This window comes from Lutra lutra, chromosome 3, assembly GCF_902655055.1.
Source record: "Lutra lutra chromosome 3, mLutLut1.2, whole genome shotgun sequence".
Taxonomy (NCBI): domain Eukaryota; kingdom Metazoa; phylum Chordata; class Mammalia; order Carnivora; family Mustelidae; genus Lutra; species Lutra lutra.
In genome coordinates, this window is record NC_062280.1 from 128,971,534 (window position 1) to 128,993,648 (window position 22,115).

The 22,115-nt window shown below is 39.3% G+C and overlaps 1 protein-coding gene across 1 annotated transcript in view; it reads left to right on the forward strand.

Moving 5' to 3' along the window:
• Positions 1-22,115, forward strand: part of FRY (FRY microtubule binding protein) — a 339,156-nt gene that overhangs the window by 7,847 nt on the left and 309,194 nt on the right. The window lies entirely within an intron of this gene.

The window sequence follows — 22,115 nt, forward strand, 5'->3', positions numbered from 1 at the left end:
ATGTGGGGCTCGATCCCAAGACCCTGAGATCATGACCTTAGCCAAAGGCAGAGGCTTTAACCCACTGAGCCACCCAGTTGCCCTGTCATTTTTATTTTTTTTATTATGTTCAGTTAGCCCATGTATAGTATGTCATTAATTTTTGATGTAGTGTTCAGTGATTCATTAGTTATGTGTGACACTCAGGGCTCATCACAACACATGCCCTCCTCAATACCCATCAGCCTGTTTTGATGAGCACTGAGTGTTATACACAACTGATGAATTGTTGAACACTTCCCCTGAAACTAATGATATACCACTTGTTGGCTAATGAATTTAAATTAAAATATAAATTAAATAAATAAATAAAGTACTTTCAATAGCTATTTAGGGTGGAGATGGTCCTCTAGGTAGTCAGTTACAGGAGAAACCACCATACCCACATGCTTTGCTCCCAATACTTTGGAACTATCTACCTATCAAAAGGATGTTTGCCTTCAGAATTTAATTAGGATACCTCCAGGTTTTCTTTAAGATCGAGAAGTATATAGACTTGGGAGCAGGGGTTACAAAATGAGATGAACTAGGTAGTTATTTCCTGGAGGTGTGCTCGTACAAACTCTCATGACAAGATGGCCAGAGAATTTTTCAGTCATGATTTTAAAAACTTTTAATCCCATGTAGGTCATGCAGTTTAACTTTTCTTGTGCTGAGCTGCTGATTGTCAGACGTATCTCTGAACCTCTTGGAAACATCAGAGGTACATCCAGTTGGACCTCTGAACGTCCCAGCATCCAGAGCCCGGAGATGGGGGCCACGAGGATGGTCATTAGATCAGATTCACTGATGGCACTGCTCCGCTTTCAGATGTCACCCTTCTCTCCCCACCCTGACACATAGGAGAGACTAAAGGCATCTTAATGGATCATCAATGCTAGATGGCATTTTAGAGTAATCATGGGCAAGAAGGACACAATTTCAAGAAACATTCCTTAGTTTTAAGTATTGAAGTAGGTGCTTAAGGGTAACTAGAAGGTAGACATGAGAAAGACTACAACATCTGTTCAAGAAAAATCTAAACTCTCTTGCTAAGGGAATGCCTATTAGGTGCAAAACACAGTGCAAGGAGTGGGCGGTGGTTAAGACATTGATACATGGTAATTTGTTCTCATATCTAATTTTTTGCTAGGAGCGCAGGGCACATTAATTTGGACACTCAAGCTTCTCTGGCAGCCAATACTTAAAACTCCCTGTTGTCCCAGCTGATGGCCATACTGACACCATGTCATCTGGCCCAGAAGCTCTAATTGGCAATGAAGCGTCTCCCAACAGGAAAGTCCCAGGGAACCTTAATTCTCCTCTTCCTCCTCCTCTTCAGTTTCTTTGCTGAGGCTTTGTTCCTTTTTGTACTTTGCACCTCTTTCGGAGCCCTCTAAAAAATAGCCAGAGGGGAAGAGTCTTAAGGTGACCGTGTCTCCATGAGGCTCAACTCAGCAAGGTTTCCAGTTCTTTGAGATATTTGGACTCCTGTATAACGAGAGGAATATGAACTTAACCAATTTAGGGCAGAGTGTGGGGGCCAGGCTACCCATCTCCAGGTCCTAACCTTTGCTCAGAATGATGGGATAAACACCCAGCCACGTCTTGAGTATTTCTTAAAATAGTACCAGCGTGTAATGAACTGAATGTTTGTGCCCCGAGGCATTGGGAGGCAGTTAGACATGAGAGTGGGACCTTTATGAACGTGCTTAGTGCCCCTATAAGAAGAAATGCAAGAGAGATGATCACTTTCTGTCATGGGAGGACACAGCAAAGGCAGTCAGCTACAAGCCTGAAAGAAGGTCTTCTCCAGACCTCAAATCAGCCAGCACCTGACCTTAGACTTCCAAGCCTCCAGAAGTGTGAGAAATGAATGTTTGTCATCTAAGCTACCCAGTCTATAGTAATTTTAAGGCAGCCGAAACTGGCTAAGCCTCAGTGCTTCTTAGGGGCAGCCAAATGGATGAATGAGGAACATTTAAGCCCTTAAGAATAAAAGCTTGGGGGCGCCTGGGTGGCTCAGTGGGTTAAGCCACTGCCTTCGGCTCAGGTCATGATCTCAGGGTCCTGGGATCGAGGCCCGCATCGGGCACTCTGCTCAGCAGGGAGCCTGCTTCCCTCTCTCTCTCTCTCTGCCTGCCTCTCCGTCTACTTGTGATCTCTCTCTGTCAAATAAATAAATAAAATCTTTAAAAAAAAAAAAAAGAATAAAAGCTTGGAAACAATAAAAGTAATATTATAGTATACACAGAAACATCTAATGAATAAAAGTTAATGAATATTGTACATTATACTTAAGGCTGCACAGGAATTGCATTATTCAGATAGAGGGTCAGCTATACCTACTGTACTTATTTTCTTTCATTATGGAATCACATGCATCTCAAAAGAAATATTGCCAAATATAATTAATATTAACAAAGATGCCACAAACTACTACCTGATTATTTAAATAGAAGGCAATGCATTTTTGGAAAATTATCATCATCCCAAAGTTATGGCCTTGCACTTTGTCTTAATTTCTGCTAAATTAGGACTTTGTTGTTTCAGATATACCCATACTATTCAGTCAATCCTTCTTCACCAAAAAGTAGGGGACTAAAATCTGTGTGCTTCACCAAGCTTAACTAATACCTATAATGATAGAAGCCATTTTATTGGCAATAAATCGGCTTCTGATTCCTACACCAAACACTCCCACACACACACAAACATGGATGGGCAGGAAGAAAGGAAGTGGTCCAGGATGATATTCTGCATAGACAACCTGAAATGAAAACACAAAATCTGTATCAAGGGCGGAGAATGGTAGCAGAGGAGGGGATGCAGAATAAATCCATCAGGAATTTGTTTATCGTGCTCAGCAGAGGCCGCTTAAAAAGAAAAAAAAAAGCAAAAAGAAAATAATCAGACATCCACATACACAGTCACTTCCCATGGCAGGGAATATGTGAGGTGGTTTTTATTTTGAAAATACCACTTCTATGGACAGGGCAAGATGACTTGTGGGTATGAAACTGGGTTTGGTATTGCCTTTGGGAAGTGGGGAAGCGCCCTAAATGTTACTGCATGGTTACAAAGAAGAGCAACACAAGTGTCATGGTTGATGTAGTAAGTAGTGGTTCCCTCTTTAGAAGGGTTTTCTTAAAGTTTCCAAACATTGAGAATTGTGATGTGTTAACACAGGATTGAATCAGGTGAGCTAGGGAGAATAAATTTTTCTGTTTCATTCTTTCCCCCAAATGGCAACAAAGGATTATAAACCAGCAACCCAACCATTGCCTCTGGGGGATTTATGGGACAGTGGATCAAGTGCAGGGAGAAGGTGGAGGAGGAGGAGAGAGAAAGGAACCCCCAAAGAGTTGATTATCTTCTTATTGTCACTCTCCTCCTTGAAAGCCTCCCTAGCTCAGTCTGTACATTATAGCTTTAAAAAAACACTGTTGGGGGGGCGCCTGGATGGCTCAGTGGGTTAAGCCTCTGCCTTCTGCTCTGGTCAGTGTCTCAGGGTCCTGGGATCGAGCCCCGCATTGGGCTCTCTGCTCAGCAGGGAGCCTGTTTCCCCCTCTCTCTGCCGGCTTCTCTGCCAGCCTGCAATCTCTCTCTCTGTCAAATAAATAAAATAAAATCTTTAAAAAAAAACAGTATTAGAATCTAACTTAATTGTATTTGGACAGCAGAGATACAAATTACTAATATATGAAATTTTGTTTTCGGACAGAAGTATGGCATTGTGTGTTGCTTTCCTTACATTTGAAAATACAATATGTACTTCAGTCAAAAAAGGAAATACATTCTGTAGGAGTGGGTGAAAAATCTATTCCAATATCCACCATATTCTTTTAGAAGCTAGAGTAGAGTGGTACAGTTTGGGTTTTGCTTCTTTAGAGTATGGACATTTAAGATGAACAAACACTATAAAACAGATTAGTATGTAAGAGTTGTGCACACAGTACAGATTAACAGCCGACGGAGATTCTACCCTTACCCGAGAATGTTTGTAGACCCCTAATTTCTCATATTCCGCAGTTATAATCTCAAGGTACCATATTGCATGCTACTCATTCCTGAATGAGTGGTAGGTAACATCTGTTTAAATGTGGCATAATAAGCTATTGCATATTTAGGGACTAAAATGAAAGTTAGAAAATTTCTGGGCACCTGGGTGGTACCCAGATTTCACCTCAGGTCATGATCTCAAGATAATGAGACTGAACCTCATGTCAGGCTTGGTGCTGGGAGTGGGCCTGCTTGAGATGCTCTCTCTTTCCCTCTGCCCTGACCCCTCCCCTCAGCCTGGCTCACACACACACTCTTTTTCTCTCTAAAAAAGAAAAAAAATATATATATATATGTATATTGTATTATATATAGATATATATTACTATATATAATTAATATAATATAATATAATTTATATTATAATTATATGTAATCTATAAATATAATATATAATATATGTGAATATAATTGTAATTATAATGCATACTATATAAATATTATTATATATTATATATCATATATATACTATATATATATAAAATTTGAGAGGCAATGAATCTTGTTCAAAGTGCCAAACATCCCTCCAGTCAACTTTTTTTTTCCTCCAATCAACTTTTAAGGAATGTAATTAGGTGAGAAACATATCTCACTTTAAAAAATTTTTATTTCATTATTGGGAAAATAAAGAGAAGTGCACCCATTTTTAAGTCTTTTTTTTTTTAAGATTTTATTTATTTACTGGACAGAGAGACAGAGAGAGATCACAAGTAGGCAGAGGGGGAGGCAGAGAGAGAGGAGGAAGCAGGCTCCCCACTGAGCAGAGAGCCGGATGCGGGGCTGGATCCCAGGGCCCTGAGATCATGACCTGAGCTGAAGCAGAGGCTTAACCCACTGAGCCACCCACGCGCCCCATAAGTCTTAAGTTTTAAGTTCATCAAGCCTCGATCTTGCCAACTCTGAACATCAATAAGCTATTTCAGTTTGTCATCATGGTTGTTTTAACCAATGATAGGGCATCTTGAAAACCTGTGGCATTTCCTCAAAAGTTTAATTCCCTCTTGATTATTAACCTACTGATATGCTATTAAGTCCAGGGGATTCACTATTTTTTCAGAGCTCAGACTAAAAAATGCTTGTTGTTTGTGCTGTTGAAGAACCCAGACAAGGAGATAGCTCATTTGGTAGTGAGCACAGTAGAAAATTGGAGAATTATTGAATTTGGGGCCTGTGAGAGAAGTCTTAGAATCTGATTCACAGCACTCGTGTCACAGGTGAAGAAATAACAGACCTACACAGACAGCTTACATTGGGTCTTCTGCTCCTCCATCTAATCTCCATGATAGCACCACAGAAACTCTATGGTCATTGTTTACGAACAGAGAGAGTGAAGAGAAAAATGACACAACTTTCCTTTCCACAGAGTGTCAGAAGCAAGCAATCCATACACCAATCTGCTTATTCAGCCTCCACGTGTCCACCATTTTGTACACTGTGGTGGCGGAGCTGGTGGACAGGTGAGGTTGAAAGTTTTAAAAAGTACATGTCACTCACAGTTGGTAAGACTCAACTGGAGTAGGTGGGAGTGAGTCTGATCTCATGCATGGCATTAAGATTTCAGCAGGCTTTATTTTTTATTCTCTCTTCCAGAGATTAAAAAAGACTCTTTCTTTGATGAACAGAATCAAGTGAGAGAGAACATTTCGGTTTAAGGTAACTTTAGTTCAAGGAAGCACGCAGGAAACCTGATTCTCCTCAGGGGAAAACCTAGACCCTATATAAACATTTCCTTTCTAGGGGGAGAGGATCAAGGGATATGTTCCTTTTGAAAGGGAAAGGTCTCCTGAATTTCCAGTGCCCCAGTGGACTGAGATTTGCTACTATTCCCTTATGATACTGAGGAAACTGAGGCATATGGAATTTCAATATTCATTCAGCACAAATGACTTTGATTTAATATTAGATGACCCTGTTCTTTTTTTTTTTAATTTTTTATAAGATTTATTTATTTATTTGACAGACAGAGATCACAAGTAGGCAGAGAGGCAGGCAGAGAGAGAGTGAGAGAAAGAGAGAGGAGGAAGCAGGCTCCCCACTGAGCAGAGAGGCCGATGCGGGACTCGATCCCAGGATCCTGAGATTATGACCTGAGCTGAAGGCAGAGGCTTACCCCGCTGAACCACCCAGGTGCCCCTAGATGACCCTGTTCTTTAAAAGCTTTTACAGCCACTCCTGCCCCATGAGATTATTTTTTTTTTCAACGCTTACTCTTACCAGTATTCTTCAACCTCTAGTTATTTTGGTGGCTCTTTTCCACTTTTCCTCTCCCCTCTATCCTTCTAAATTCCTTCCTACCACCACGTCCCCACAGTTTTATCCTCTTCTCGTTCTATTACATAGACCAATTCTGATCTGTCCAGCTCTTACCCCTGAGCTCTTCTTTAGGCCTTTCATTGCATATCCAAAACCAGTCAAGATGCTCACCAAAATCCAAGGGCCTTCTGGGACCACTTTCTTTCAGCTTGTGATCAATGTGGGAGTACATGAGAGCCACCTGCAAATCTTACTAAAATTAAATTGACATGTTAGTTCATGAGACTGGGATTGGCATAGGAACATGTGCTTTAATAGTCAAGATTTGCTTCCGATAGATCTTTAGCTCATTCTTTGAGAAACTCTGTAGTCTAATTAAGATTCATCCCCTACAGAAGGCAGTTGGATAGATAGTAGGGGTTTTTATAGAGAGGATTTTTATTCTGGAAAAAATGACCTGGGAAGACCCACTGTGATTAAACATCTCCCCATCATTCTATTGCTCAGCCCATCCTATGATATAAAGCAAGGATCACTCTTGTTAGAATCTCTGTCAGTTAAAACTTTGGTAGACTCATTAGCAGGGGATAAGACTCATATTTCCTGTCTTAAGAGGATTTCTCTTGTCAGAAACATGTTTGTATTCACTTGAACAGGCTCAGTGACCCATGTAGCTAAGTCACATAGAGGACAAAGCTTGCTCTGGGACAGCCCAGGGGACTTGGCTTACCATCTTCCGATGGTGTTTAACAGAGGACAGTCTTTTTTTTTTTTTTTTTAAGATTTTATTTATTTATTTGACACACAGAGATCACAAGCAGGCAGCGATCCCTGCTGAGCAGAGAGCCCAATGCGGGGCTCGATCCCAGGACTCCGGGATCATGACCTGAGCTGAAGGCAGAGGCTTTAACCCACTGGGCCACCCAGGCGCCCCTAACAGAGGACAGTCTTAAAGGGTCAGGAAGGAAGACCATTTGGGGTTAGCAGTTCCCCATTGTTTTATAATTTTAATATCCAGGGTAGTTTGTGATACGTTTGTATTCATTGGGTGGCATTATTGAATAAGGGTAACTTTGTTTTCAACTCGGTTTACCGTATAACTGTGTCCCTTTTAAAAGATAATTTAAGTACAAAAATCAGAAATTGAGCAGAGGGTCATTATAAAGGATGTAAATTGTCCATGTTATGAATTAATAAATTCTCTTCTAATGCATTTTAAATCATTTATTTTACAAAAATGTGGTGCACACTTCTCAGAAAGATATCAACTCTGTTGTGTAAAGAAATACATAGATCTATAACATTCCTTCTAATAAGTTTACTGTCTTTTTCCATGCCGAAGGCAGTGGCCCAATCCACTGAGCCACCCAGGCACCCCCACTTTTTTTTTTTAAAGATTTTATTTATTTATTTGAGAGAGATCACAAGTAGGCAGAGAGGTACACAGAGAGAGAGAGAGAGAGAGGAGGAAGTAGGCTCCCCGCTGAGCAGAGAGCCCCATGTGGGGCTCGATCCCAGAATCCTGAGATCATGACCTGAGCCAAAGGCAGCGGCTTTAACCCACTGAGCCACCCAGGCGCCCCGCACTTTTTGTTTTTGATAGTGCATCTCTCATGGCCTCTCTGCTTTCAGAGTCGAGCCTCCACTTGGGAGCATGGCACTGAAGGCCCAGGAATCCTTCCAGTCAGGCCCCTGCTCGGATGAAAGGCTTCCTGCCTGCCCCTGCCCTTCCAAATGCTGCTCTAGCCCCACTGACCACTGGCAGCTTGCTGGCCTGCCGGCCTTTCTCTGGTGTGGGTCTACCCATAGCCTTCCTCATCTGCCCACCATGCTTTTCTCCACCATATTCTATTTCAGGGTTGAACTCAAAGATCACCTTATCCCTCAACCTGTTCCTAACAGTCCTACCCCCAGATAATTTAGTTGTCTCTCCTTTTGTCCCCTGGGTCTTTGCATATTGTACTATTATAGTATTTCATTCTGTATGTCTATTGTTATCAGCATGCTCTCTGCCCAGACTGCAAGCCATTTGAAGGTAGAAGCTGTGTAAACCATGAATAAATGAATGAATGAATGAATGAATGAATGAATGGATGGGTGAATGCTTTGCCTGTCTTAACTGCCTGGTTTGTCTTAGCCATCAGGAACAAGCACAGAGCTGAATGATTTCCTAAGAAGCAGTAGTCTATTCTCGTATTCCTTCACTGATAAAACTGGTTTCCTGTCTCCACCTCTCTTATCACCCAGACTTTGGTTATTTTACTCTTGCCTTACTATATCCCTGTTCAACAAGATTTTTTGCTTATATTATTAGCTACTTTATTTTTTTTTTTTAAGATTTTATTTATTTATTTGACAGACAGAGATCACAAGTAGGCAGAGAGGCAGGCAGAGAGAGAGGTGGAGGCAGGCTTCCTGCGGAGCAGAGAGCCCAATGCAGGGCTCGATCCCAGGATGCTGGGATCATGACCTGAGCCCAAGGCAGAGGCTCAACCCACTGAGCCACCCAGGCACCCCTTATTAGCTACTTTAAATTCTTCACAGATTTAATGAAGTGATAAGTGTCATACAATATCCTCTGAGCATTATCTGAGGTAAATAAATGTTTTTCCTTCAAGGGCAGCCTCCTTTTTCCACTTCTACTTCCCCACTTACTGTATCCTGGGTAAAGCCCATGTCAGCTCTTCATGTGTCCAATTGCCTAATAGTTTTGAATCATCATTCTTTATTAATTTGTTTTGCTTCAGCATACATAATTGCCTACACTTACTTGACAGTTTCATTTTGACTAATATAGATCTACAAACTCAAAACTTGGTAATGCCCTTCCCTTTGGTGTCATCAGGTATGCGGCAAGAGTGGGGACTCAGATGGTGTTTTGTGCAAACAATACAGAAGAGTGAGGTAGAAAGAAAAGAGACTCAGCAAAAGGAAATCATAAAGTTGTCAGAGGATAAGAGTGAATTTCCTAAAATTATTACTATACTAACAAGTATTATGCAACTTTTGCATTAATAATTGAGTATAAAGTCTTATTCCTAAGAAAGCTGACTGAAATGGTGGTTCTTTGATGTATAGAATGGATTATTTACCTGATGAAGCAGCATAACACATATCTCAGGAATAACCAGCTTTACAACTGACAGCAGACTCCTTAGGGCAAAGACTTTATATGTTTGGCACAATTACACTTATTGTACACCAGTGCTGTATAAATATTTAATAACAGTTCCTCCCACACCTATTTCTGGCAGGTCCAGCCTTCCTGACTTGTCATGTCCATAATCAAATATGTATTTCCACATTAATCATTTGAGGTGTGGTGCGACTTTTAGGCTGGTTTCTGTGGGATGGTGCCATCTTCTCTGGGCTTGCTGTGTGCTCTAGGTGATGGGGATATAGATAATTATCTATGAATATCAAACAGCACTCTCTTCTTTTCCTTGCTTTACCAAATCTCTTCATTTTTCGAGATTGGTGACTTACGGAGTGAGCTAGATTTTCTCCTGAAGGTAAAGCAGTCACCTTTTTTGAGTTTGCCCTAGGGCGTGGGCTTCATCATCCAGGCTGTGTAACTAACTATAACATTCTGACTTTGCACAGCTCACTCTGCCTTGCAGGGGGTCAACTGGCGCGTCTGAAAGAGATCCTCCTGGGCTATTTGCAGATGTTATTTCTGGCCCTAAAGTTCTACTTTACTGCCTATTTCCAGATGTAGTATCTGTGCACATTTACTCGGAAGAAATAAGTGAGTTCACTTGTCCATCTTTCTACTAAATTTGAAAAAAAAATGTGCTATTACTTACTTGATCTGTTGTCTGATTTTTTTTTTCCTTAAGAGGAATTTACCCAATACGCAGAGGGGAGTCATTGTAGCAACAGATCTGAATTCCAAAGTACATACATGTAGAATAACCTAGCTATTTAATTATGTGCATTTTAAAAGAATAATAAAATTTAAAGTAAACAGAAAAAGATAGAATCTACCGGCTCTGGGAGACAAAGGTCTACTAATTGTGTGATTGGATGAACTCTGTCCCTTGGTTTTTTTATCAGTAAAATGAGAATCTTATCTTTCTGTTTACCAAAGAACAAGAAAGGCAGTAAAGACATTAAGATCTATAGCAGTTTTAAGACTTTCCATTGGAAACTTTGCGTGTAAAGATACTCTACAGTCTGACGGGGCCAATTTCCTGACTAGGGGATTGCGTGCACCTTGTCTGCTCACACTTTCTCTTTCTTTCTTTTCTTTTCTTTTTTTTTTTTTTTAAAGATTTTTATTTATTTATCTGACAGAAATCACAAGTAGGCAGAGAGAGAGATTGGAGGAAGCAGGCTCCCCGCCGAGCAGAGAGCCTGATCACACTTTCTCTTTCAACTCTTCTCTTGACCTTTGCCCACATTTCCTCCTGCCTGGAACTACCATCTCTGCTCCTGCAAAGTGTTACTTGTTGTTGTTGCAGCAGTCCTCATCAGCCTACAAAACGATTTAATCTGTTATTCGTTTCCATTAACAGCTTCTTCCCAAGGCCCAAGTTTATCTGCCAAAAGAGTAGTAGTTAAGACTCTATAAAATTCTTGTGCAAACGCTTTTAGTTTTACTCACCTTGTCTTCCTCTCCTATCAGGGAATTCCCAGTCTGCAGAAGTTTTGTTTGTGCACACTGGGGTTTCCACGGGCCACTCAGTTAAACTGGACAGTTCTTTGGCCTAGGTCAAGATCAGGATCATTTCTACCTGTAGCCATTTTTACATTCATCACGTTTATTTTATTTTTATTTTTTAATTTTATTTTTTCAGTGTTCCAAGATTCATTGTTTATGCACCACACCCAGTGTTTCATTTCATGATGTTTAAATAATGGTTCAGGGATGTGAACCCCAGTTAGGTTTTTACCAGAGGAATATGGAGAGCTCTGGTTGAATGAAATCTTCACTGTCAGATAATCTTCAACACCTAACAGTAACTTCTGTGTTTCCCATTCAATGATTTATACCAATGTTAGTATCACATTTAAATTACTAATATTATATATTATCATGTGAATACGACCAGAAGCATCCACTCTGTTTTTAAGTTCAGTATGTCTTATTTATCTTTCTGAATGGCTTTAAAAATGTGTACTTCTTCCATGGAGTCCCCAAATACTAATGTTAGCCTTTCTATCATTGACTAGGATCACCTTGCCTAATTCCATTTTCATTCCTATATTAGTAGATCTTGATATGTTTATTGTTATGATTATGTTTCCGTATTGACTCTTCTCCCCCCCCACCCCAGTGGCTGTTATTCATAGGAAACTTACACGCTGGATCATTCTTTCATTCATTCATTTACTTATTCATTCATTCTGTAAATGCTATTTGAGTACCTACTACCTCCCAGGCAGTGCACTATTCCTTGCTTGTAAGTATCAGGACGTCTCCCAATATTATGGATCCATCTATTTCTCCCTTCAATTCTATCAACATTTGCTTTGTATTTTTAGGAGCTCTGATGTTTGGTCATACATTGTTGTTCTATCTTCTTGGTGACTTAAAGTTCTTAACATCATGTAATGTACTTCTTTGTCTCTTGTAACAGGTTTTTGACTCAAAATTTATTTCGTCTGTTGTTAGTATGCCACCCCTACTCATTTCTAGTTATTATTTGAATGGAATATCTTGTTCCATCCCTTCACTTTCACCCTATTTGTGTCCTTAGATCCAAAGTCTCTTTTAGACAGCGTATAGTTGGGTCCTTTTTTTTTAATCCATTATGCCAGTCTACATCTTTTTGATTGAAAAGTTCAACCAATTTACATTTAAAGAAATTACTGATAGGGAAGGGCTTACTATGGCCCATTATTTTATTTTTTTCCTGTAAGTCTTATGGCTTTTTGTCCTCATTTCCTTCCTTGCTGCCTTCCTTTGTGTTTAGTGGATTTTTTGCAGTGGCTGGTGTATATTCTGCAGCTACTTTCTTTGTGGTCACCATGGGGATTACATAAACTATCCTAATCTATTTGAAATTGATCATAACTTCAGTTGCATATAAAAATTCTACTTATTTTTATATCTGCCCCGGCCCTCAGTTTACATTATTAATGTCACAGATTATATCTTTATGTATTGTGTACCCATTAACATGGTTTTATTCCTTATGCTTTTGTCTTTTAAATCCCATTAAAGGATTTAAGGAAAGAACAGTGGAATTACAAACCAAACTACAATAATCCACATTTTTACATTTGTCCATATGTTGGTCTTTACCAGAGGACTTACATACTCATATTGTTTCATGTTACTGTCAAGTGTCTTTTTGTTTCAACTTTAAGGACTCCCATTAATATTTCTTATAGGCCAGGTCTAGTGTTAACTCCCTCCACTTTTGTTTATTAGACAATGTCTTAATTTCTCTCTCATTTTTGAAGAACAGTTTTGTCAGATATAGCATTCTCAGTTCACAGTTTTCCTTTTAGTACTTTGAACATATCATCCCATTGTCTTCTGGACTGCAAAATTCTGTTGAGAAATCCACTAAGAATCTTATTGAAGATCCCTTGTACATGATGAGTCACTTTTCTCTTGATGCTTTCAAAATTCTCTTTGTCTTTGACTTTCTGCAGTTTGATTATAATGTGTCTCAGTGTGGGTCTCTTTAGGTTTATTCTACTTAGAGTTTGTTAAGATTCTTGTATGTGTGTCTCCATGGCTACCTCAAAGTTGGAATACTTTTACCATTGTTTCTTTAAATAAATTCTCTGTCCCTTTCTCCCTCTTTTCTTCTGGGACTCTCAAATGCATATATTGATGTGTTTGATGGTATCTCAAGAGCCCCTTCACTTTTCTTCATTCTTGTTTCTTTTTGTTCCTCAGACTCAATAATTTCAAGTGAAAAAGTTTCCTGATCTTTTTTCTGCCTGTTAAATCTGTTCTAGAACCCCTCTAGTGTTTTTTCTATTCAGTTATTGTTTTATTCAGCTTTATAATTTTAGTTTGATTCTTTTTTATAATTTTGATCTCTTTGTTGATTATCTCACTTTATTCATGAATTGTTTTCCTGAATTTATTTAGTTGTCTGGATGTGTGGTCCTTTATTTTATTGAGCATACTTAAGAAAATTGTTTTAAAGTCTTTGTTAGTTCCAAGACCTGTGTTCCTTTAGGGTCAGCCTCTGGAGATTTATTTTGTTCCTTTGAATGAGCCATGTTTACCTTTTTCTTTGGTGTCTTGTGATCTTTTGTTAACATTTAGGCATTTGAAAATCCCTTCTTCTCACCAGTCCTAGTAAACTGCCTCTGTGCAGAGGACAAACACTGGTCAGCCTGGCATGAAGGCTCAAGGCCCTCTCAGCCTTTTCCTGGGGATATATCTTCCCCGGGCCTGTGCATATACTTGTTCTTCTCCACCTCACTTGTATATACAGTTGCTTTTAAATCTCTTTTCCTCGAGTTTCATCCCTGCTCCTTCTCAGAACCTTAGATATCCTTTTGTATTCCTCTACCTGAAATCTCTTGTGCCCAGGTGTCCAGGGGTCTGCAGTCCCTTAAAGCTCTCACAGGCCACTGTATCACCACTGCTTCAGCAGCCTCCTACCTGATATCCAAAATACGCCCACATTCCCATCATGCTCGGAGTTAGACCAAACAGAAACCAGTCCCTCCAACAAGCCAGAGTGTTGCAAGCGAGTTCCACTCTTTCCTTCTGTCCTGAGGAAGGGATCAGGAATTGGGTGGCATCCTTCTGACCACATCATGCTGTACTAGGGAGGGTAAAGGCAAGCAAAAATGACACGAAATCTCCTATTGTTTTGAGTGTGGCCTTTTCTTAGGTAGGCATTCACTTTGTTGCTACAGCTTTTTAACTAGTGTCTAGAGTTCCCAGAACTCTACTTTGGTCCATATATTGTTGTTCATTTGGTATTTCCATAGGAGAACAGGGCTTGGAGCTCCCTAGTGTGCCATCTTGCTGGCATCATCCTTGACCATAAGTAACTCACAATCCAGACACAGAATAAGAATGACACAAATTTTTGTAGTTTAGAAAAAATAACTCTTAAGATTACACATCCTTGTATAAAAGAAGGTAAACTTCAGAACCAGAGAAACCATTAGAAACCTATACTGGACTAGGTGAGAAATGGTAAGAACATGAACTAAGGGGTGTACATTCAAGATCTATTTAGGAGGTGTGGCTCTGAGACTGGGTAGCCTTGTGGAAGCACCAGCCAGGGATGAAGAAGACACGGAATCAAGAATAGACTAAGTGATTCCAGTAACTGTGGTTTTAGTCAAGTTTCTTAACCATTATGAATTCATTTCCTCATCTATAAAGTAGAGTGGTCTGAAGTTTAAAAGAGATAACACATGTCAGTGTGTAGTATATAGTAGGCAACTAATCATTTGTTTTTTTCTCATCCCCTATCTCTAACCAGTATTATCAGATTGTGCAGCTTAGTGGATGGTGATACTACTAACTGAATAGGAAAAGTATAAGCCAGTCTTTTAAATCTCTGGGTCTGTTTTTTGTTGTTGTTGTTTTAACTCCTACTCTTCAGTAATAATATCCATTAGGCAAGTTCTATGCAAGGAAGAGTTTTGCATTTATATTTATCTTTCTCAAACAAGCTGTCCTATGTTTCCTAAAATTATTATCTGATTCCCAGAATGTTCCCCTAAAATGAAGCAGGAAGCAAGGTCACTTGAGCACATTGATTGGTTCCAGGTTATTCCATAAATTTGGAGCAAAGTAGTAAAAATAATTTGTCTCCTGCATCTTGACCCAATGCTTTGTTACCAACTCCGAGGCTTTTTAAAAATCCTGTGAGAATTTTCTCCAAATGATTCTAACTTGACAGATTTACAGCCATGCAAATATATGTGTGCCTCCATGATGACAGTTTGAATGTTATGTTTAGAGATTATGAAAGGAAAATAGAAAAAGGAATTTCAACTTACCCTTTTTCCCCTAAAGTTGCTGACCTTTTTATAAAATTCTGTTTCTATAACCCAAGAGCCAAATGGCTATCAATACTGGAAAATGTAAGTTTTCATGCAACTACTATTTCATTTGGACTATATATCTAGCTTAGCAAATCATAATGTAGTAGCTTGCAATGGATGATGAAGAATAATTTTAATACCTATTCTTGAGATTTTAGAATAACCAGGATGATGTGTTTACCCCTTGATACTTAAGTGTAGTTATGATCTACGCATCAAACATTAAAAGATGGTAATTATGTATCCAGATATTCCATTCCAATAGGAGAAAAATCTATTGGCTTCTAAAACATGAAAGCTGAGAGGCTGAGGAAATCCAGGCATCTAGCTGGAGAGTGATGTAAGCAGTTAGTGCAACTGTACCCCTGGGTTCTTTCCTACAAGTCATACCCCACCTTCCCACACCATCAAGAAATGGAATTTTCTAGAGTCTTGAATTTGATTAATCATATTGTATGTTTTGAATTATTTTCAAGAAAAATAAAGGCCATAAAACATATTAAGTAGTTGCATCTACTTATTTTCTCTTCATCCTGTTGCTCTGGTTGGTATTACTGCATGTGATCTCTTAGGTAGTGAAGTAACCAAATATGTTAAGAAAATTTTACCTTCCACAGAGAAAGTAAGAATCATGTTTTTTTGATATTGAAAATGATGAGAGGCACCTGGGTGGCTCAGTTGGTTGAGTGTCTGACTCTTGATTTCAGCTCAGGTCATGATCTCAGAGTCATGTAACTGAGTTCCACATCCAGCTCTGTGCTGGGTGTGGAGTCTTCTTGTCCCTCTGTTGGCTCCTCCCCCTGCTCACACTTGTGCCTACTCTCTCTCTCAAATGGATAAGTATGTAAGATCTTTATGAAAAGAAAGAAAATGGTGAAACACTGATGGACTTATTATAATTCCTTGTTACACAGAGATGTGTTTTTGTTTAGCAAACTCCTCTAGCTAGAAAGACACATTTGTTCAGTGAGTATGTCTTTGTCTATTTTAACATGTGATACTGTGTTATTCAGAGACTTTATTCAAGCACATCGTAGGGCTGCATTTCTCAGAGATGACACATGGTCATGCACAGACACAGATAATAGTTTTGTCTCATAAAACCTTATCTCTTGAAAGACCTGGCTCAGATGACAAGGTTGCCTCATGGAATACTGATGTAATTGAGGCAGGTGCCCATCAAGGTAACTGCTGGCTTCCCAGACTCATTTCTATGCTCCAGGTATACTGAACTCCAAGCAGTTACTGAACTCCGCACACCATTTTCTTTGCCATCTACACCTCCTACACTGCCATTTGTGTACCTTCCCTCACCTCCATGCTGTCCCCATTGGCTGAAGTAGACCATCCCTCCCTGCTCCATCAATGCCCTGTTTGTCCTATAATTTTCAGCCTCTTTCATAACTCAGTAAACATTAAGCCCTTCTGGAAAGCTTCATTCACATTCATGCTGAGTTGGGTCCCTTTCTAAGTACTCCTTAGAGTGCTTTGCAAATCTTAGTTATGATGATCTAGTCACTTGTTTCTCTTCCCCTTTGGATAGTTAGCTCCTTGAGGATAAAAACCACCTAATTAATTTTTTTCTTAAAAATACCTAGAATATTGCCTGGCATCTGGGCAGGACTCAATAAATGTGTGTTGAATTGAGTTAAGTGGAGAAGTGAATAAATGATTCCATCCTAGTCTGTAAATGGAATATTAACATGTATACACAAAGAGCATAGCTAATTCGTACCAAATTCCTTCCATGTACTAGGCATGGTGTTGGGCTTTTTTGAAGCATTTGCTCATCTAATCATCTTAATAACTCTATGATGGAGATATCTTTATTTTCCCCATTCTTTAAGTGAGGAATTAAGACACAGAGAGTTCAAATAACAAGAATATACCATGCACACAGATTTCAACCTTAGATTTGTTGAGCCTTTTACATTCAGTCTATACTTAAAGTTATATGGCTACTAATCATTTAAAAAATGTGTCAAAATTGTCCATGCTGAGAGAATAGCTACAAGCCTTTCTTTTACTATATTATTTGTACTAATAGAGAGAAGAAAAACAAATCAACTAAAATCCTTAACACAAATCTGTAAATATTTTCTTCAGTTTTTTTATTTAAAAAATATCTTTGGGGCACCTGGGTGGCTCAGTGGGTTAAAGCCTCTGCCTTCGGCTCAGGTCATGATCCCAGGGTCCTGGGATCGAGCCCCGCATCGGGCTCTCTGGTCAGCGGGAGGCCTGCTTCTCCCTCTCTCTCTCTGCCTGCCTCTCTGCCTACTTGTGATTTCTGTCTATCAAATAAATAAATAAAATCTTTAAAAAATATATATATCTTTAAGCCCTGCATATACATAATTTTTATCTTAACACTATTTGTATTCATATTTATGCTACTACCTTGTCTTCATAAACATAGTAGTTAATGGTGTGATGATAGTGTTTCAGGTGAGTTGATATGTTTAACCAATTACCTACTCTTGGACATTTGTTTCTCTCTAACAACACTATGGTGGAAGTACTGTGTATTTTGGGGGTTTCTTTGGACTTTTCCTTAGCTTTTCAGAAAGGGAATTTCAGCATGAAACCACACCAATTATTTGACAGCAAAATAATCAAGGGGCTCAGGTTTATAACACTATTTCTGTGGTTTCTAGAGGTTGTGGACATAGGAGAAAAGACTAGCTATAAAAGGGTTCTTGGGCTGACCCTCATTAACGAGTAATCTTCCTTGTGGGAAAATGCCTCAGATCCAACAACTCAGACAGAGGATAGTCAGAGGAAGAACCTGTGGTCCACACACTTTAGAATACAGAATACAATCTGGTGAAAGTTGGCATCTGTCATGGCTACAAATGAAGGTTGGGAGAAATTGTCAAGAAACAGGGCCATGTATATCATGCAAGGTCTGTGAAAGGAGGAAGTAGCCCTAGACTAAAACTTGCCTGAATTATTTAATGCTCCTTGGGAAAACTTAATGCTGAAAATCTCAGGAATTTAGAAAACAAAGAAAAAGTGCCAGTGAGTGTCATTGATGTCTGCTTTCTGGCACAGGTAACTCCAGAGCCCTTGTACATCTAGGCTTCTTGAGACAGGTCAGAGAGGAGACTGCTGCTTATGTGATGATAAGGATCATTTCTATTTTTGTAGTTTACATGCAAGCACTTAGCATAGTGCTTGACACAGAATAGGTGCTGAATAAGTATTTGTCAAATAAAGGCGTAGGTAGGGTAGAGAGCCTATGTGCTTTGTAATCAGAAAGATTTGGGCTTCTGGGGCACCTGGGTGGCTCAGTTGGTTGAACGACTGACTCTTGATTTCAGCTCAGGTCATGAATGATCTCAGGGGCATATAACTGAGCCCCACATCAGGCTCCCTGCTCAGTGGAGAATCTGCTTGAGGTTCTCACCCTCTCCCCCTCCTCCTCCCTCTCCAAAATAAATAAATCCTTTTAAAAAAGAAAGAAAGGCATCTTTAGATCTGAAACTTATATCTATCACTTACTGCCTGTCTAGCCTTAGATAAATGACTTCACCTCTCAGAGCTTCAGAACCTGCCTACAAAATGAGGCCAATCTGATTTACCTTGCCTGGTGATTTGTACATTATTTGGGTTTGTAATGATTAGTAGGAGGTAATCACATGGGGAAAACCCAAAGATTGCCTATGGCAGAACAGTATTTTAGATAAGAGAAATTAAGTAGGTAAGAGGATGGGAGAGAAGTGTGCAGGAATATAACTACCTCAAAGTAAGAGAACTGCAGGAAAAATGGGAATAAATTGTGGCAGGAATTCACCAGAAATATAATAGCAAGTGAAAGAACCAACATTTCTAATTCTTATAAAACTGATTCATTATTTCACACTTGTTGACATCTTTGTCCCTTCCATGGGTAATCTTGTTTTTTTCATTTGGCTTCTTTTTTACTTCTAGGTATGTTATGACTCGAGACAGATTTTTATAACATAGGCACTCTAAAGTATTGTCTTTTGTAGATCCTGCCACTTTTTAGAACATGATGACATTTATTTTGGAATTCTCATTTGGTCTGCAAAATGCTTCCTAGAAATCTCTTTAGGAGAAGAGATTAATTTGGCATAAAATAAAAAGTACAATTTGATAGGAATTTTAGAATCCTCATTTGTTCCTTGTTTTAGGGATAGCATATTTCATTTAGGTGTGTGTAGGGTGTGTGTGTGTGTGTACTTCAGTAAAATAGTGTTGCATAGTGCAAATACTGGGTGAGGACCCTTTAAACACAACAACTAAAAGATAACCATAACAACAACCCTCTGAGCTCTGCCTATGGTGATCTTCTCCAAGGCTCCCCTTATTCTCCTGTTGTTTCATACTCAAGGAGAGCTGCCAATGCTGAGCCTCCTGTAGAGCATTTTTTCTGATTTTTCAAGAATTTTTCCATCATTAAAACAGCACCTCCAACTGTATAAAGTGAAAGTTGATTAGGAAAAAAACCTGTGAACTTTTACGTAGACCCCAGGCTCTTCATCATCATCAGATCAGGGTAACAACTTCCTTGATTCTCCCAAGAATGGATGTGCCTTTCCCTTTAACTCAGAATATATATATTTGCTTTGATTTCTTTGTGATTTCTGTACCTTTTGGGGGGTTTCCCCCTTTATTATTATTATTTTTAATTTATCCATTGGAGAGAGAGAGTGAGTGAGAGAAAGCATGAGAGGGGAAAAGGTCAGAGGGAGAAGCAGACTCCCCACAGAGTTGGGAGCCCTATGCAGGACTTGATCCTGGGACTCCAGGATAATGACCTGAGCTGAAGGCGGTTGCTCAACCAAGTGAGCCACCCAGGTGCCCGGTTTTTCCCCTTTAAATTAAAAAAATGGTTATGAAGCATTTCACAAAAAAACAGAATAAAAAATACTATCACAGATACCTATGCATCCACTCTCAAAACAGATGCTAAGAATTTAAGAAATTGAACCTTTCATATATAGATCTTCCTTGACTTACAATACAGTTACATGTCAATAAACCTATCCTAAGTTGAAAATAAATATCAAAAGTTGAATGTGCATTTGTCAGATCTACCATACTGAATATCAAAGCTTAGCCTAGCCCACCTTCAACGTGCTCAGAATACTTTACCTTGGCCCATGGTTGGGCGAAATTATCTAACACAAAGGCTATTTTATAATAGAGTGTTGAGTATCTCATATAATTTATTGAGTACTGTACTGAGAGTGAGAAACAGAATGATTGTAACTATATTGGTTCTATTCATGAGCTCGTGGCTGACTGGGAACTAGGGCTGCTGTCAGGCATCACCAGAGAATATTGCACTGCATATTAGTAGTCCAGGAAAAGATCCAAATTCAAATTTCAGTGCACGGTTTCTACTGAATGCCTATCACCTTTGCACCATTATAAGGTAGAAAAATTCTGAAGTTGAACTATCACAATTTGCGTACCGTCTGGGTAGTGAGACCTCCCACTCCATCCTTTCCCCATCCCTCCCTTCTAAAAGGTGACAATGGCTTCCTGATGTTGGTACGCTTCCTTCCTATGAGGCATTTTAGTAGGTTTGTGACACATATATGTATCCACAAGAATATATCTTGTCATGAATCCTTAATTCCTATCTCCACGCTGGCCTTAGAGCTCAAGCTCCCAGCTTCCCAAGACTGGCCACTGTTCCCCAACTCTTTCTCGTGGGTTCATCGTAGCGTTCCCTCTTGTTCACAAAGACTTCCAGTTCCTGGGCATTACAGGACCCCTGTGATTTCCTATCCTCTCTTACAACCTTTGTGTGCATGTTACAAATTGTGTACTGTATTGGAGCCTACCTATCTACAGAGTGTTTTTAACGAGAACTTTTTCAGGTTATAGTCTCCACAACACTGCAGAAATAGAAGTTCTCACTTCATTTCCAGAGACCATTTTCCTGCAGTAATCCTTTCCTGTCTGTGTGAATGTTCTCATGGGACTATGAATAAGACCGTGTCTGTTACAAGCACATATTAAGACCGCTGTCTCCAGTCTCGAGTCTCCCAGGTCTCAGTTTGCCCAGTTACATAACCTCCAAACTGGAAGATTCTGTGATTGTTAAGAACTGTAACATGAGATGCCAAGTATTTAGGACCCTAACAAAAGAGTTTTTATAAAAATATCAACTCATTGTTGCATAATGCTGCATTAAAATTTTTTGGAGCAATTTTATTATAAAACAACTTTCTTCTTTTGTTAAGAATACTTCCCAAAGTGACCCATAAGTATTTTCTAAAAGAAGACACATAAGACCATAAAATAAAATTATTTGTTTAATAACTGAATATGTTGCTTTTAACAAATGGCCTAAAAAAGCTTGCATTCTTTTCCTTAATAATGTTGTTTTGTATTTCTTTCTTAACAAAGCTTCTTTTGCCCTTATCCACTCCTTACTCAAGACCACTGCCAAAGTTTTAATTATAAGTAACTTACTTTGTAGGTTACTTTGAGGGAGATGAATCCTGACCACTTACTGGAAGGAGAAAACTAGAAGTCCTGGTGAAGTCAAGTTTTACCCAAAACATTCTGTTCTGACAGAGTCATTTTTCCTTTTAGAAAATCTGGTGTGGGACTCTCTCCCCTGGGCCAGGTTTCACCTGTGCCTTCCGATGCCTCTAATGCTTTGCTAGGATCTACTTGTTTGCTTAAAGGCCAGTCAACATAAGGAATACAGCGGGCTTTTAGCCAAATTGAGGACTAACATTGAGTAATTTACAATTATTCCTGATAAAGTGTGTGGTTGTGAAATTGGTGGAGGAGATAACATGTTCCTTGAGCTCCCC